At 45.1% G+C, this 19,071-nt stretch overlaps 1 long non-coding RNA gene across 2 annotated transcripts in view; it reads right to left on the bottom strand.

The window, feature by feature from the left end:
• LOC109457455 (uncharacterized) overlaps window positions 1–17,894 on the bottom strand; it is a 280,743-nt gene extending 262,849 nt beyond the window's left edge. Inside the window, exon 1 of one of the 2 annotated variants that reach the window (XR_012489844.2) lies at window positions 17,481–17,894. This is a non-coding gene — a long non-coding RNA (uncharacterized LOC109457455). The remainder of the gene's footprint in view (window positions 1–17,480) is intronic. The other variant, XR_002139027.3, reaches the window with a different exon arrangement.
• Window positions 17,895–19,071: the final 1,177 nt, after the last annotated feature.

Below are 19,071 nucleotides of genomic sequence, written 5' to 3'. Positions count from 1 at the left end.
CTCTCGGCGGTTTAACTGTTATGCGCTTTAGACCCTGAAGAGGCTGAAGAAGAGAGGACGCCACGTGAGATCAAGGACATAAAATCAGAAAAGCCTCTGATTTAGAGAGAGGAAAAGGCTCATAGAGATCCTCTCCCTGGAACCCTGCCACTTTTCTTTTCATTTAGGGAAACTGAGGAGCAAAGAGGTTCACGATTTTTCAAGGTTACACTGTGAGTCTATGGCAGAACGGTACCCATTTTTCCAGGCTCTCGGCCTAGTGATCTTTTCTTTACAAAGAGAAAACAAAAAAACTCTTCGAGCAATTAGCAATCGAAACGAATTCAAAAATTAAGATAAAACACCTCTGGGATAAAGTAAATCAATGGAAAAAATGGAATTTGACTTGTACAAATATGATTCATATGCCATTTTCCTCAACAGTGACTTATACAATAAATCAAGTATCACACCGTGTCTGACGCTAATACGGTTCCGAGGTAGTTACTACGACAAGGCGTCCTGAGGCAACTGTGTTCTTTTCATCCCTGAATGAAAGTAATAGGGGGTATAGAATGTGTCCAGCAGACCCCTAACTAACAGATCAGTTGCGTGGGGCTTTGAGAAGACATATCAGAGGAGGGTCACGGAAGCAGTACAGGCAGATAGAAAGCTCACCGACTAGGAAACGGGAGACCTGGGTTCAGGCCCAACTCCACCCTGGTTCTGATCCACTGAGCCAGGCATTTCCCTTCCCTGGGCCCCAGTCGCCCTGTGAAATGAGGAGTTTAGAACTAGAAACGCATTTCCCCAACATTAGCTACGCCATCGCGCCGCTTCTGGGACGGCATGCCAGCTTTGTCATCGCTTCTTTAATACTTTTCTTTACATCAACTCTCCTTATTTAAATTTTAACAAGAAAACTTTACCACTGTTATAAATGGAAGATCGGCATCACCTACATCAGTGGAGGATAACTATATCAGCACATACGTAATTATTCAAATACAAAAATGTTCACCTGCATTCCACACAAAAAATCCTCTTGATAGGAACTCTGAGCTAAACAAGCTCTACGGCCTTCCAGCTCTTAGGAATGGGTACAGGTCAAGTGACACAGAAGTCAGGTGACCTCACAGAGGAGAGAACCCCCTGCACCCCCAACTCCCTGCTGTGGGGCCTAGCTGTCTACTGTGTTCACCGTGCCCACCACTGCCCACACAAGGAGCCCGGAGCCTGGCCGAGGCTGGCTTGCTCATCTCTTCAAGGGCACCTCAATCCAAACCCTGCTATCAGGTTGGCTCTGAGAAGGGCGATCTGATAGCTACTTGCTGTTTTGTCCCAGCTCAGGAAATTGTGGATCATAGTAGAGGACAGTGCCTTAACACACACACACACACACACACACACACACACACAACTTCTAATACCAATGTTGGAAGCTCTAGCAAAGCATATGGAAGAAACCATAGGCAGGACGTTTCTCAGATTTCATCTGTGTCTCTCATTCTGTCTCTACCATGACCGCCTTTTACTATTCTCTCCCTCCTCTCTCCCTCCTTTCCTTCCTCCCTACTCACTTATTTCTTCATCTATTTCTTTCTTCCTTTCCTTCTTTCTTCCTTCCTTCCTTCTTTCTTTCCTTCCTTCTTTCCTTCCTTCCTTCTTTCCTTCCTTCCTTCCTTCCCTCCTTTCTTTTTTCCTTCTCTCTCTCTCTCTTTCTTACTTTTTCTTTCTATGTCTTTCTTGTTTTGTATTTCTTTCTTTCTCACTAACCATTTTGGCTCCACTGCTCCAATTTCCTCTTTATATTCTTCCATCTCATTTTCTCTCTCCCAATTTTCTTCAACATTAAGTTAGCAAATATCTATTTAGTGCTTTCTTGGTAGCAGGCATTGGTGTTGGCGTCCCCACTGCCTCTCCCTCACTTTTTTCCACCACCCATTCTTCCATCTTCACAGACACACCCAGTCCACTTCACCATTCACTCATCCAGTATTTACTCAGCGTCCACTTCTCGGCCTTTGCTTCCTTCTTTTGCATCCCCTGCTTCCGGCCGCTGACCTGTCTTCTGCCTCTGCCAATTGCTGGCTAATGAGGCATAATCACTCGGAGAAGCTAAAGCAAGAAACAAGAGTGTTGAGTCTAGCAAAACTTACGGCAAATATCCCAGATTGGTCTGGAAGTCAAGAAAATATCTGGGACTGCAGAAAGGAGCACCGAGCCATACTCCCAGCCCCAGCCTCCGGTTGTAGCACAGGCATTGCCAGCTTGGGGGTTGGCATCTGCCTGATGGGCAATAGAGCCACCAGCTCCTCTTCCCAGGCCGTGGCAGGTGGCCACTGCAGATCCCAGCACAGTCTCTTGCCCAGACCCCAGGCCTGGTCAGACACGTCAGCCCTGCAGGCCTCCAGACTTTGCAGAGGCTGAGAACGGATATAGATTACATTGCAGTGGTGGAATCACAGACTAGGAGAGCTGAGAGTGTTCACCTATAAACTGTGTCCGTTTATAGGTGAAAGAAATGACAGCAGGAGAAAAAAAAGAACTGCGTGTACCCCAGGTCACAGAAAAGTTAGTGGCCGAGTCAGACCAGGGCCTGGGTTATCTGACAACTAACCTCCATGCCTCTGTCACCAAAACTATCCCACCTTCCCTTCCATCTCCCAAAAAGCTTCGATGGATGAATTAAACGGTGAGTGTTTGCACTTTCTGCAAAGGGAGAGTCTCATTATGCTGCTCCATTTTTTCCATTGTCTGAACCAGATGCCCTATAGTCAGTTAATAGCAATCAAAAAAACACCCACACTAATTTATCATGTGTTTACCATGTGAAGTACTTTGCTGGGTACTTTGCATGCATTGTCTCATTTAACCCTCACAGCAGTCCTCTGGCGTAAGTGTTAATATTATCCTCAATTTACAGATAAGGAAATGAGGCTTGCAGAGGTTTCCTAAGGCTGTACAGTGAGCAATTGTTAGGACCCATTTGAGCAGCGCACGTTCTTTACAACAGAGCACAGACAACAGGTCTCAAATGCAGGAGTTTCAGAGGAGGGCAAATGTGTATAGACTGGGAAGTTAGGTAGGTGGGAATGTGCAAAAATTACAGTGTATGCTGGTCAGATGGAAGCCTCCTTGCTCCAGGCCCTGGGCCCCTGGGGCTAAAGGAAAGGGTTGTTGTCAAAGCAGAATTTCACAGCAGTGGGGGGCCAGTCCCATGATGGGGGGCGGTGGGAGCCAGCACTGAAAGCTGATGGATGGAGAGGACTGGACATCCTGGATGGGGGCGTGTACTAAGGGCTGAGAGTAGGGGGAGGTCTGGGTCCCGAGAAGGGAACAGCCCAATGAGCAGGACCAAGGCACAAGATCAGAAGAAGGGGGCCTAATCTTGGAGACTTGGTTACGTGCATGGCCAACCCTGGGTCCTCTGATGAGGGGCTGGTGGGGCCCAGAGGCCTGAGGAAGACTTAGCCTCGTGATGAAAGCTGACTAAGCCTCTCCAGCTGTGAAGAGATGGCGTTGGGGTAGCAGTGTTAAACCAGAACATCAAAGATCTGAGATCTAATCCAAGTGAAACGAGGCCTGTATCCCTTTACCTAAAACCCTCAGCCCAGGCCCGCTGACCACAGGACAACATGAAGGTCCTTAGCAAGGCATCTACGTGCTTCTAGATCCGAATTCCACCCTCTCCTTGACTTCCCACTCTGGCTTTTTTATTCTCAAGCCATTTCTCCAGGCTATACCTTTGCTGGTGCTGTCATCCCAACCCCTTCACCCAGATTACACCTTTTCATCCTTCAAATCGTAGGTGTTACCTCCTCCAGAAAGCCTTCCCTGATACGGCTCCTTCTCAGGCTATGTGGGTATTCCTCTTCCTCTTCCTTTATTTTCCTGGCATATTGATATCATTGTGTTAACCATACTATATTATAATTTCCTATTTATGCGCCTGTGTTGGTCTTACCCACTAATACATGTTTCTTGAGGCCAGGTCAGTGTCTGGTATATCTATCTCCCCATGTCTAAGGTAAGCTCAGCACATAATAGCTACTCAATAAATATTTGCTGAGTGAAAGAACATGTAAATGGTGTTGTTATATGACCTACATCATTCCCCCGTGACTCAGTTTACCTCCCTAAGACTAAGACATCCTCTCCTGCCTGCCTCCCTGGACTGCTGCAATGGACCAAACTGGGCGATAATAATGAAAAGCTCTGAGAGCTTGAAAGCCAGGAGTGTAAGGCAGTCTTATAATCTCGTGCCTCCCTGGGGCCACCTGAGTGGCTGTACAGTCTTCTGCTTCCTCGTCAGTCTTCAAAGGAAGTTTTCCTCCCAAAGAAACCAATTCATGGTTGCTCTAGATAAATGATGATAGATGATAGAGATGGTACCAATCCTCCTCCACCTCCACTCCATCCTATTTTCATGAAAACCAGCTGCGGGGGGGGGGGGGGGGGGGCAATGTGACCAGCGCGTCCTTCCCGGTAATGCCTCTGCACACTGCAGCAGGCCAGAGAATTCCTGGTGCAGCAGGGCGGGGCTGGGGGAGGCAGGAATGACGACTTGAGATCCCAGGAATTCAGGTCACAAGTGAGCAAATGGGTGAATGCTGTTTTCCCCGCAACACTTTAGATTTGTGTTTTGCCCAAAAACGACGTGGTTAAGTAGAGATACAGGGTGTAGGGCGTCTGATAGGTAGGTAGGGATGTGGGCTTCAGCCCAGACAAAGGATCCGAGTAGCTGTGCGACCCCAGGCTGGTCCCCTTTGCTCTCTGGACCTCACACTTCTTCATTTGTGAAAGGGGGACAACTATGATGATAAGGAAAGTTTGGTGAGAACTGACTGTGTTCCAGGCTGGCCTCAGCTATGAGCTTGGCATAGGTTTCCTCCTTTGATCCCGTCCCCTTCCTCCTTACCATTCATTTCAGTCTCTCAGAGGAAAGGGACAAAGCCCCTAATGGCTAAGCAACTGGCCTGCAGTCACAGAGCTGGCAGGTGGGGAGTGGCGTGCCTGACTTCAAAGCCCTCACTCCGACCACATGTCTCAGCCTGGACATGGGTCCTCACGGAAACCAAGAGGATGGATATTTGGGGGGAAATTTAAATCTCACATGATCAGGAGGTACGATTATGAAAATCTAGTTTATCCCCAGTAACTTCACGTGATAATAAGGATGCTTTTTAGAAAGCTGAAAGGGAGAGCGGAAATAAGGAAGCACCCCTCTGGAAGCAGGTAAGATTCTTTTGTTTCATTTGGGCCTATTATGGAAATAGAATCAAGCATACTAAGTAGGTCTCTATTTCCTGCCCAAATATTTGCTCGGCCCAAGAGCAGGTCAAAGAAGTGTCCTTGTGAGGAGTCTAGACTCACAAATGTGCTGCTGTTGGTTTGATCTTGGACATGACACTTAGTATAGTGATTAGATGCAGAGACTTGAAAAGCAAACAGGCAGGGGCTAGACCCCCAGCCCTGGGGTTTACAAGACTACTGCTATGTATCTTGCTTCACTTGGAGAAAAGGTCATGGAGCCTGAAGGTGACATTTCTCACTATGATTTAGTCTGTGTTCCACATGCCTGAAGCCTGGCTGGTGGTAATTAACCAGTCGGACATCACATGCTTTATAGCCAGGTGACTATGGCCTGGGAAGGTGTGAAAAATGCTCGAGAGACTTTCAGTTCCGCATACCTCAGCTCAAGCCCCGATTCTGTCCTGCCTCAAGGGGACTGAGTGACTCCCTAACCTTCCTCAAGCCACAATGCTTTGTCATCTGTGACAGTATATTACTATAACCCAATCAGCCCTGGCCACTTCATGGGGTTGACATGAAGGTCACTGATTCCCCAGCCATGATTTCAGGGCCTACCTACAAGGGGGAGAGCTGCAAGTGTTCTCCAACCCCCGTTAGTGGTCTAGTGTATGGCGGCCCCCCTTCAGGTCTCAGTCTATGTCACCTCCTTGGGGAGGCCTTCCCAAGCCCCTACACATCAAGTCTTCACATTAAACCCACTCATTGAACAGTGGAATCTGCCTTCCTAGTACTTTTCACTGTCCATAATAAGAGATTTTGGGGATTATTTGATTAACGTGCCTCACCCTATGCAACCATAAGCTTCACAAAGGTGGGGACTATGTCAGTTTTGCTCGTGGGCGTATTGCTAGCACCAGCGCAGTTCGTGGAAAGTTGTAGGTGCTGAATAGATGTGGCTTGAATAAGTAAACAAACAAATAGAAGGAATGAAAAAAGGAAGAGCAGCAGGAAGAGAGTGAGTCAACAAGACAGGCAGCCAATCAGGGAGGTTCATTCAATCTCTCCACACCTTTCAGGGACACCCTCTCAGTTCCCAGTGCTATGGCCAATACAGGAGAGTGAGAAGACGGTACCATCATAAATTTCAGGTCAATGAAATTTCAGAGACCAAGAGAACTTCTCTGACGCCATCTGAATCTAAATTAGATCCGTAGTTACTCTCTCTCTCTCAGAACTGCTCTTTTCCTTCCGAATACTGATCACAATTGATTTGGAAGGTTATTGTCTGCATACCTATCGTCCACAGTGGCTGACGACTATAACTCCAGCACCTCGCACACCGAGGTGGTAGGTTCTGAATGAATGTCAATCACCAATCTAGTGCCATGGAGGATACAGGGATACAGAGAAGAAATGGACAAGATGCCTGATGGTAAGAAGCCATTGATCCACTGAGGAGCCTAAGAAGAAGAATGAATGTGAAACACCTTGTGAAATGCTGTGTGAATATAAATGGTTAGTGGGTTCCTGACCATGCATATAATATGCTGGAGTTTCTGATAGCTAGAAATTTCAGGGTTGATAAGCCTACAAGTGGGGTGCTTTTAGGGACCAAATCACTTCTAAGGGATCATTTGTTCATTCCACAAATGCTCAGTGAGCACCTACTGTGCACTGTATAATGTGTCAGTGAGGAGAAAACAGGGAGTAGGACGGGTTGGATCTCAGCTCTCAGGGAACGAGGAGCTCCCAGAAGTAGCAAATCTTTCCTTCTTCCTCATCTTCCGTACCTTACTCACCTGCAAACGAAGGGCCTGCTGTTATACCCTGCAGGTTCCCTAATCCAGGCTCATCTTTTTAAAAAAGCATCTACATGGAAGAAGTCAGTCTGCCAGGCATGTAGAAGCTACTTTATAGATTTACAACAGTCACACTGCACCCTAACTGCCTCGCATTTGAATTACCCAGCTCACCACGACCATTCTCCCTACGGCCTACCCACAAGCCTTCCCCTAATACCCCTTTCATTCCTCCGACACAGGCCTCCAGCCCCAGCCTCCCTGTGGTCTGCCAGCATCTTCCTTTTTCATTTCCAAGAGGAAGAACCACCCCAGCCATCAGATGAGAAGGCTCCAGGGAGGCAGGTTCCAGGGAGGTGGAGGGAAAGAGCAGGAGCCAAAGCCACTGTCTGTCCAGGAAGCCATTTGGGGAGCAATTCAGACAGTAGCCTGGAGGGAGGCAAAAAGATGCTTTGGCTTCTGGGGAACCATAAACTAGATAAATCAAGTGCCAAGAATAGCTACAGTCCCTTCCAGTCAAACTTGACTTATGGAAGATTTGCCGAGCGATAGGGACTTTGAAGACAGCTCAACAAGGACCACACCTGAAGGGTCCCTTCCCTGCACTGTCCATCTTCACGAAAGATGCTGTGATGCCTCCGGGAGAGGGACCGACCAAGCTCCTACCCACATTCAACCTGGCCTTCCCCCGAGAGCAAGGGCTGAGGAGGAGGGCACCACAATGGCCGAGGATAGCAGCTCTCTTGGAGCCAGAGACAAGCACACACTGAGGCTGCCAAACACTCCGATCGCAAAGAGAAAGAACAAGTGGGAGGCAGAGTAGGAAACTCATTCAAGGAAATTAATCAGAGAAAGCACGTTCTGGTGCCTGCACTGCCACTGAGTCTATGTCAGCTGAGCGGGTGATGGCTCTCTCAGAGCCTCAGTTTCCCGACCTGAGGACGGGGGTGGCGGGTGGGGCATGGTTTCCGTCTGGCTCTGGTGTTCTCTGCACACCTGAATTTCACTTCCTGGATCTGTTGTACTTGTTCCCCCCGGAGGCGATGTGCCAAGCCAGCCAGTAATGTGCTGTGAGGCCTGGGGCAGGGTGATTTACTGCGAGGCAGCCTGGATACCCAGTGGTACATTTGGAACAAGCTCGCCATCCACAATTCTGAGTGTCATCATGATGGGCCTCGTGGGAGGAGTTTGCTTCCTCCCTGCCCTTCAATTCGCAGCACAAGGTGAAAGGCTCCTCCTTCCTTCCCTGGGCTGTGCGACATCTACATCTCAGAACACAGGGACAAATCCATGTCAAGGACTGGCTTCAACCCCAGATACATTATCAGTGGGACACCGGGCATTCGTTCCACACAGCTGTTTTGAGATCCCACGACGTCATCCTATTATGTGATCCTACTATGTGCCCTTTTTGTACCCCTCTCCCAATCCATTCTCCACCTACTCTTTCTCTGCCTGGAATGCCTTTTGCCATTTTTTTTTTTTTTAAAAACCTCTAAACTGTCTTTTATTGGTCAGGTTCTCCTACAGATAGCATCTTCCCTGTAATGTCTACCGAACTAACTGCCCCTCCCTCTGCTCTGCCCAGGGGCCCCGCTGATACCTGCACTTCATACCCATCTCAGTCTGCTCTGTTTTGTAATTAGTGCCTCGTGCGTCTCTCTTTCATCTGATTGCAAGTTCACTGAACTGAAGGAAGACAGCATCTCTGTAAATTGAACCTGAGGGGTGTCTTGTACCCTCATGGTCCGCTGGATATATCTTCTCAACTGGAGGAAGACAGAGTGAAAGAAAGCTGAAAGGCACATTTGCTAACCCAATGGCGGCTGGCAGCTAACATTTTTAGTGGCTTTCTGCTACGGTACACTGTTAATATCCTCTCCAGCCCTACAGCTTTAACTCTCAAAATGTGTACTTTGCCCCCGATTTGTTTGCTGAGCTATCGTATCCTCTCTCCTCTAAGATGTCCAGCTCCATCTCACATGGAATATGTCCACAACAGAACTCTTAATGTTCACCTCCAAATGTGTTTATCCTCAGTATCCCCAGTTCAGTAAATGGTACCACCAGGCACCCAGTTACTCAAGCCCAACACCTGGAATCGCCTTGATTTCTCATTTTGCTTCACCCCCTGCAGCTCCTGTCAGCTCCACCTCCTGAATACTCTCTGAATCTGCCCTCTTCTCTCCATCACCAATGCTAAGATCCCAGCCTAAATCACCATCGTCCCTCACCTGGTCGACTGCATCCCTCTACTGAATGACCCGCCTCCACTCTTGCCCCCTTACAATCCATCTACCAGCCAAAGTGATCTTGTAAAAATGTAAATCACATAGTATCACCCCACTTCCCGAAGCGCTCCCAGGGAATCCTGATGCAATTAGAAGAGAAACTCACCTCCTCTCTGCAGCCTTCAGGCCTGCTCACCTGTCCAGCCTCATTACCTGACGGTCCCCTCTCATCTGGCCACTCTGTTCATCAGATTCACCATGTTCATTCCTGCCTGCTGCTCCCTCTGCCTGGAACACCGTGCTCTTAGGTCTTCACATGGCGTCTCCTCTTTATTATGAAGACATCTACTTCAATGTCGCCTCTTTCCCTGACTGCTCAGTCTAAACGTCTCCCCGATTCCCACACCACATACTGTCACGTTGCCCAGTTTTAATTTTGTATAGCGATTATCACTCACTGAATTATCGTCTTTCTTTATGTACTTGTTTGCTGTGTTTCCCCTATAAAATTATAAAATGTATGAGACCATACAACTTGCCTACCTATCTTGTTCATCTTTGCACCCTTAAGATCAAAAACAGTGCCCAGCACATATTACACAGTCACCAACACCCACAAATGATCAGCCAGCCAGATGAAGAGGAGTGACAGTCTCAAAAAGGGAGTAGCCTGGGGGGACAGAGGGGACTCTTGAGCCCAGAATGCCAACTGGTGACAAAGGTCAAACTGGAAACCAAGACTGCTGGGGCAGACTGCCTCCTTCTCGGATCAGACAGTTTCCAAGTTTTGTTCTGGAATCTTCATGTTTGGACAAGGAAAATACCACGACCCAGTTGATCTATAATCTGTATGAGAAACACTAGGAACAAACTCCTTAAATAATTGGTATATAAATCATTTCAGATATGAATAATGATATCAGGACAGGCAATGTATTTTAAACATTAGAGACTTTTAAAGCCCAGTTTCTTTGTATTCACAATCCTTTCTGGAACCAAAAGGTGCTACTGCAGGAAGAAATGAGTTCCTGGCACTGGAGGTATTCAAGCAGAGACTGGCTGGCCACACGGTATGCTAGAAAGCAAATGAAGCCATCTGAGCAAGGTGGGAGTAGATATGCTCCAAAACGGACTCTATGGCTTGCTTTCAACTTGCCAATAACAGGAACAAAACTGAGGATAAACATGCTAGTGACGCTGCTGACGAAGAAACTGCCACCTCTGTAGCTCGTGACGGTGACCTCGATGGCCCACAGCCACTGAGCTCCGCCCTGCGTGACCATACGCATTTCAGGTACTTAATTGCCTTTTGTCAATGATCTCAGTGAATCCTCAGAACAAGCCTGAGAAGGAAGTATTATTACCTTTAGTTAGCAATTGAGGACACTGAGGCAGAGAGAACCCTAAAAACAACTTCCCCAAAGGCACACAGCGAGTTGGGAAGCATCAGGGCAGGTGTTTCAGCACAGCTTTATAGGACACTCTTTTTCTTTTTCTTTTTTTTAATTAGTTTCAGGTGTACAAAACAATGAACTAGTTAGACATTTAACATTTATGTCCCTCACACAGTGACACAGCCCCCCCCCCCGTCCACTACCCCTCTGACATCGCACACAGCCATTACATTTCCACTGTCTCTATTCCTAATGCTGTACTCAGCTTCTTGTAACTATGTGTGTGTGTGTGTGTGTGTGTGTGTGTGTGTGTGTGTGTGTAAAATTGTAGTTGACACTCATTATTGTTCAGCTTCAGCTTCAGGTGTACAGTGCAGTGCAGTGCAGATCAGGCATCTACATCATCCCTGAGGTGGTCTCCCTAATGGGACAAGTGTATGGGACACACTCTTAACCAAAACCTCATGTGATCAATTATATGGGTCCAAGTACGGAATGTGGCATGCTCTTCTTTAGGTCCTGGGATTTGTGCAGAAAAAGATAGTTCGAGCAGACATCTTGAATACAGGATGTGCTTGGCTATTGATGCTTGAAGACATACAGAAGTGACATTCATACTTGGGCAAACTAGAGCAGCCAAATATTACTCAGAAGATATGAATTAGGGTGTGAGACCTGTCACGGCCTTGCTGCGTGACCTAGGTACCTTGCTTTCCCTTCCTGTACATCAGGGCAAAAGGACCAAGGGAAACCAGATCATCTCTAGCGTCAGTTCCATAAGTGTCTAGGTATTTATGGAAACTGAATCCTGTCTATTCATCTATCAATCTATATTAGAAGTAAATAACAAGTATCTCTTTATGTGGACATAAGCAAAATGCAAATTCAGAAATCCCCAAGCATTCCTCAAAACAACAGGGATCTCAAACTATGGGTCAAATGAGGAAATTCAAGGTGTTTCCAAAGTAAACAGTCTAGAACTCAAGAAAGCATCTATTTCTTCTCTAAGAGCCCCCGGAGCAACAGGGGGAATATGACTCCCAAAATTATTTGCCCATTATTTAATGCAGTATATACTCTGTTTTCAAATCGAAACTAGAGGTCTTATACCAATATACTAAGGGGAGCAGCTGTTCAGAGTATCAATATAATCTTCTGCAGATAAATAAGCACATTTCATCCTCTTCCTCTCGGCCTCATACGAGAACATTGCCTCCTCGAAGATTGCCATAAGCTATGAGGAATGTCTTCTAAATCACAATCATATCCACACTTTTTTTCCTAGGGGCCAATACATTTTTTCTTTTTTTTAAACTATCTTTCAAAAGAAAAGTCACTATGCTGGTTTTCTGATTAACTGTCTGGAAGCCCTGATTTCCCATGTGGGTTCAAACCATGTATCTGCTAGAGGATTGTCTCAATCTAACTTCAGTCTCTTTGGGAAGCACAGAAAAAGCATCGCCTTGCCTCTGCCACCTTCTAGCCATGTGATCCTGAGTGAGTTCTTTCGTTCCTCTAAACTTAACTTGCCAATTCATGGGAATCTTACTGGTAATGGAAATCAGACAGTTTAAAGTGAACCCACTTAAAACAAACCCTAAAATGTTATACTGTTTAGTATTAAACAGTAGAAGAGAGGTCACTGGGACCTCAGTTTTAAAATAAAAGCAAAATCTTGAAAATAAGTTATTTCTAGCTTTTATTTAGGGTATTGTAACTCCATGCTACGTCTAAGAAGCAACAAAGAATACATCAAGTATGGTGGGGTTTGGGGCACACTTTTTCAAAAAAAAATTACAAAGCACATGCTACAACCTTCTTTATGTTGATGTTCACAGATACTTATCAACAGGGTGACATTTTCAAAAATGTTTAAGAGTAATAAACACCTTCCCAAAGGCCTCTCGTGATTGTCCAAATAATCATTTACGTTTTCAAAAATGTTTAAGAGTAATAAACACCTTCCCAAAGGCCTCCCGTGATTGTCCAAATAATCATTTACGTTTTCAAAAATGTTTAAGAGTAATAAACATCTTCCCAAAGGCCTCTCGTGATTATCCAAATAATCATTTACCTTGAAAGATCTTCCCATGTTTAATCCTCAGTGATACTCTCTTCTTCATTTGTTAATTGTGAAAACTCAGATCCTTATTTGCTCATAACTCAAGCACTTTTCCACATAACTTTCAACAGCTTCATGAAATCATCAGCTGTACTATAATTGGTCATTTTAATTTACAACTGCTTCGAATTACTATCACTTGTATTATTTGATGTGTATAGTATATATTAATTCTCAACAGAATTGTTGACAAAAACTGTGACGTAATGGATGGGGAAACAAGTGTTAAGCGGAGAGGAATGCTTGCATGGGTCTAATTTTACAATGGGTCAATTCACCAGTGAATATTTTCCTGTTAAGATGATTTTTGCTGTCTTTGCAAACCCAGCATTACAAAGGAGACCTCCCATGGACAACCTCCCATCCACACGTGACCTCTCTCACCTCCTTTAGGTCTTTCCTCGAATGTCACTTCAGGGAAGCCTTCCACTACATTCTTACTTAAAATAGTAGTCTAATCCCAGGCCCATACACATTCACCCAATATAGCCTTTCTCTGCGTTGGTTTCTTTCTAGCACTTTACCAACACCTAACACACTGTGTATTTTACTTATTTGTTGGTCTGTCTTCTTCCTTGCTCCCACCAGAATGAAAACTCCACGAAGGCAGGGAATTTCGTCTGCTTTATTCATTACTTATCACCAGTACTTACAACTGTGCTTAGCATGTAGGAGGAGCTTTAAAAATATGTGCTGAATGAATGGATGAATATGCAAATGAGAACAACCTCCAGTATTTCAAAGGTTAGAGAATACTGTTAATACTCTCAGTGGTACAGGTTTATGCTTTGCACTAGGAGAGACAGATTCCATCAGAGCTTTGTTAGTGACTCCATGGAGCACTGAAATGAGTGAAGATCAATTAGCAATGTCTGCATTTGGGCATCAGAAGTGCCCACAGGAGAAATGGCATCAGGCCCGTATTCTTCCTTCCCGCCCTATATTGCTGCATAAGCATCCCTAACCCCATGTAGACTTTTCTCTAGTTTCTACCATTACTTACACACACACACACACACACACACACACACACACACACACACACACACCTTAGACAAAAGTACAGCAAGGCTCACATCGTTTTAAAAGGCAACAAGCATTTTTAAGACCTCAGCTGAGATGTTTGCTACTTCACACTCTGTTTTAGCTGCCATCTAACTGCTAAGTGCCAACCTGTTGCAAACAGTCATCAAATAACCTGAGCATCCTTGGGAATCAGAGGTTTAGGGTGGAAGACACTTCAGAAATAATCTGATCCAAATACATCATTTTACAAATAGAGAAACCAAGGTTTAAAGGTTTAAGCATTTGTTCCCAATTTTCACAGCTAAATCGTGCAAAGGAGAACTTCAGATTGTTAGCACGTATGAACAAAAGACAAACCAGAGGTTTAAGGAAATTAAGAAAAAATATTTTATAGGGAAGAAGAGAAAAAAAATCACGCGTGGGCAGAACTGTGCAGGACACTCGACCTACTTTGTAGTTTCTACCTCAGTGAAATGAACAACCACTGACTGGGCGTTTCCTCAGGTCAGCCTGGGGATCTAGCCTCACTGCTTTTGTTTCTGTTTCTGTTTTTGTTTTGCCGGAAAGATAACATGTTGCTAATGTTATCTGATCACAAGTCTTCCCATGATTTTCTCAGACAGGTAATTTAAGAAATGGCTTCACTTAAAACGGAATTCTATTTCTCTGGCCTGGGGGTGGCCCTTCTCTCAGACAAATGGTTTTATTCCTTCTGGCTCTCTCAGAAAGCCGGTTCTTGCCTCCACTAGAGTCAGATGGCACCCAAGACAGCATTTTCAATGGACAAGTTCCTATTCTCCCAAAACTATTTGCTGGAAAATTCCAGCAAAATTTTCTAGTACACAAATACTAGTGCTTAAACTGTGTTAAAATGACAGAAACCAGCCAGCAGTTTCTCTGAGCCTTTCTCACATCGGTGTTATGTTTTATTGTGTCAAAACTGCCTTCTGAGAACTCACAAATCTTGCACCGATATGTGGGTAATTTGGAGGGCAGCTTGCAGGAGGCAGGGGAGATGGGACAGTTAGAGCAGTCCTACATTTGCCTCACTCCCCTCTTCTCTTTAAGCCTTACCCATAGAGGGCCTCCAGCTCTGCCAGGCTCTGAAAGAAAGACGTCTTTATTAGAAAAATCATCCAGGAGGTTGCCAAGCTCTGTGTAAACAGGAAAGATTGCTCAGCAAACGAACGGGTCACCCAAGAGTCTGAGATAAATAGACACATGCTGAGATTTCAGTGACCCAGAAAGCCCTGAAAAACTATGGTTTTACACAGCAAAAAGAAAAAGATAATTTTCATCTAAAATAGCTGATGGGTGTTTTTTTCCCCTTCCAAATGGACAAAATAATACCTTGAGGAAGAGGAGGAAATGGGACCCCTTTTAATTCCCCCAAGGAGAAATTCTTGGGAGAATTAAGAGCCAGTGAAAAGGATAAGCTGGAACGGGAGCTCTGCTGCAGCGAGATCTGTGCCAAACAAGAACAGTGTGTGGCCAAGTCTATTTCCAGTGGCACTCATGCTCCCCCTGATGACGTCTCTGCTGCACCAGACTGCGTGTTTTATGAGGGGACACACTGTGCAGAGCTTGCCACAGTAACCCCAGCTCGTTCCAGGGGCCTGACCCATCATGAGTTCTCAGTGAGTCCTTGAAAAATGAGTTCACAAACCCTACCCCGATTTCCTATCCTTATCTCACCCCTACTGTGTTCTTACCCTTAGACTGTGATGCCACATGCTGGGGGCCCTCCATGTGTAATATTAGTTTCCCAATATATTAATCTAACTTTTGTTAAGGGTTGTATGCCAACACAGTGATAAAGGCTGTCTCTATTATGTCATTTAATCCTCACAATATATTTGTGAGCTAGGTACTAGTATTTTTACCTACCATTTTACAGATGAGAAAACCGAGGCTCAGTGATGCTAAGGAACATGCCCAAGGTCACAACGTAGTTGGGACTCAAAACCAGTCCTGATTCTATAGCCTGTGCCTTAATTCCTACCCTTAAGGCCTCACTAGTCATTTGTACAGCAACCTGGATTTTCTCTAACACAGTGCCTTTTAAGCTGTACCATTCACACAAATCATCTTGTTAAAATGCAAATTCTGATTCAGAAGGTCTGGCCTCAGGCCTGAGCCCCTGCATTTCAAAAAGATTCCATGTGGTCTACAGACTGTATTTTGGATATCCAGCCTGTCTAAGGAAATTTTTCTTTCTGATGTCCTCCATTTCTATTAAATAATACGGTTTTGGTGGGGTTTTTTTGTTTTGTTTTTACCTAAAAATTGATTGATTTCACTATGTATTGGGGGCTAGGAGATATTTGGCAAAGGCTTTCTGGTATAATGCAAAGTCTTAGGGACCGTGCCTTGGATCTTCGAGAGAACACTGAAGGGTCAGGGGTAGAGATCTGACATGATCTTATTTGCATTTTAGAAAGTGTCTCTGGCTGTTTCACGCATGTAGGGAATTTGGGGGGGAGAGACAACCCTGGAAGTGGCTGTATCAGAAGGGAGGCTGCTGCAGTGGTCCAGACAAAAGATGATGGTAGCTTGGAAAGGCTCACGCTGCCTCCTTGCTTCTATAACTAATCCACCACTAATGTGCACTAATTATAATCAAAGGAGTTCAGAGAGAACTAGAAAACGCATTTAACCTAATCATGTAATTTTACAGAGAAAGACGGAGGTTAAGAGAGAAATTCCCAAATACAATTTATCTATTGTAGTATTTTTTCAAACGTACTGTAAATCCTCATCACTGACGTCAACAGATTCTGTGATTTTAAGTGAAACGAAGAACAAAACCATTTACCATTAAGGTTAGTTGATGCAAACAAGAGTTAAGTTCCTATGACATCTCATCACTATGATAACAAAATGACATCAAATGAAAAGACATTATTCAAGGACTTTCCGTACTTTCTACAGGATGTTAACAGGTATTAGGAACAAAAAGGACAAAGGGATTCAGATGTGTTTAAGAAACACTTGATTAAATAGTTAAGCAGTTTTGTTTACTGCAGGATTGCTCAGAGCCTTAACAAGATAAATTTCCCTAAGAATCTAGAGTGAGATAAACATGTTTTCGAAATGACTGGGGACTCGTCTTTCATGAAAAATACTTTGGGAACTTGGTGCCCAGTGTTCTTTCCCTGGATCACACTGCCTCTCATTACTTGGGTGAATTACCTGCGTCTTCCTGGTACAGACATGCCTCACCTTCCACCTGGCTCAGAAAACATCCTTATAGCCAATATAGTCAGCCGGCTAACTCTTTCCCTTTAATTTCTCCTGTTCAGGAAGTAAAGACTATTCTGTCTGAGCCCCTAGTGGGGAAAGTTATTTTCAAATCAAGGAAGGCAGAGTTATAAGATTGAGTGCAAGTCCTAGCTTGGTTAATATCTTTCTACATAGTCGTAAGAAAATAAAACCCAATGAAGGCTTAATTTTTTTCGCATTTTTCAAATAGTGTGGCATAACCAGATTATCTCTTCTTATAGTTCTATGTCTGCATAGGCAATGCTGTGGTTAACGCCTCTGATCTCTCTTAGGAGGTTAGAAACTATCTGACAGGTCAGTGGCTTAGTTAAATTCAATCTTGCCTGTTAAATGCCCATGTCCTCCCGCGGGGTCTCTGTTCACTGACCCAAGAGGTATGATACCCCCATACCTGTCAAAACACACCTTCTTATGTTTCCTCACATCCAGACATAGACTTAGGAGCGGTCCTCCTGAGAGCGCCGCTGTCTTTTCACAGATGACACCTTGTCAGAGCCACTGCCCCACGTCACTCCAAGATGAAATGGCCTAGCATAGGTTTCCCGATTTTCCGTCCAGCACTCTCTCCTAGGCACCACAACCTTTTGATGAGGCCACACAACTCCTCATTTCCAGGTGCCTTGGTAATCACCAAAGCTGCCACCCTTCAGAGAGTGACACAAATTCCTATCAGGTCCACACTCTGTCATCATGTGCCTTAGAGCTGACGCCCAAGCTGCCACAGCCAATCCACACTACTTTGGTCACAGTGAAACAGCCTCAGGAAAAATCGTTGGCTCATTCAGCCCTGCTCCAGCTGCAAGCGAAACCTGCCAGACCTCATTCTACTCCCATCTTCCTGCCTGCTTCCTTCTCCTGGCCCATTATGTGTCAGACAGGCTTCCCACGGGAACACGATGTCTCTTGTGGTTGGACGCTGTGTGCATATGGAAATATTATCTGCACAGTTTGTTACTCCAAGTGTATTCTTATTCCCTTGACTAAAGGGGTATGGGTCTATATCCATAGCAGGACAGAAAGATTTTTCCATATTGAATGTGTTTATGCATAAATATATGCTGTTTGCCAATCCCTGAACAAGCCATACACTTTAACACTTCCATGTCATTGCTCAAGCCACTCCCTTACTTCCCTTCACTGCCTATCGGCATCCCACCCACCTATGGAAGACTTGCGTTTTCCAGGCTTTGTTAACAAAATTCTGATTTTCCTTTAGGAACCGACTCTTTCATGTGATTAAGTTCATGTGGGTTTGTGTGGGAATGACCCACCCACTGACTCTGCGATAGATACATAATCCAGCTTTGGCCAGTCAAAGCCTATAGTCACCTGACCACCATGACCGGCTCAGGGACATGCCAGTAACTCAAGGAGGCCAATGACAGTCAGCCCAGAACTTCTGCTAGAAATTATAACACTTTGCACTGAGATTCTAGGATGTCAGAATGTAAGCCTAGACTCACAGCAGTTTTCTCTGCCTCAATTTGGGAGTGTCAGTGAAACCAAAAGAAAGGAAAATACAATCCAGAGAAGAAGACATATTATTGATAATATTGTTTGAGTTTCTGAATCTAGCCATCTTGAAACTAGCCCTGTTCACTGGCTTTTCAGGTCTGTGAGCCAATACATGGTGATGATGATGATGATGCTGGTGGTGATGATGATGGTGATGGTGGTGATAATGATGGTGACGGTGATGATGGTGGTGATGATGATGATGGTGACGGTGGTGATGATGATGGTGGTGGTGATGATGATGGTGGTGATGATGATGGTGGTTATGATGATGGTGACGGTGATGATGATGATGATGACGGTGGTGATGATGATGGTGACAGTGATGATGATGGTGACGGTGATGATGATGATGATGGTGATGGTGATGATGATGGTGACGGTGATGATGATGATGATGGTGATGGTGATGATAATGGCCACCTAAGTCGGTGGAAGCTGGTAGAACGGATGCTGTGGTATACCAC

Source organism: Rhinolophus sinicus, chromosome 5 (assembly GCF_057876585.1).
Source record: "Rhinolophus sinicus isolate RSI-liver-muscle chromosome 5, RSI-T2T, whole genome shotgun sequence".
Taxonomy (NCBI): Eukaryota; Metazoa; Chordata; class Mammalia; order Chiroptera; family Rhinolophidae; genus Rhinolophus; species Rhinolophus sinicus.
The sequence above is the reverse complement of the archived record's forward strand: the minus strand, read 5'-3'. Positions and strand labels throughout refer to the sequence as shown.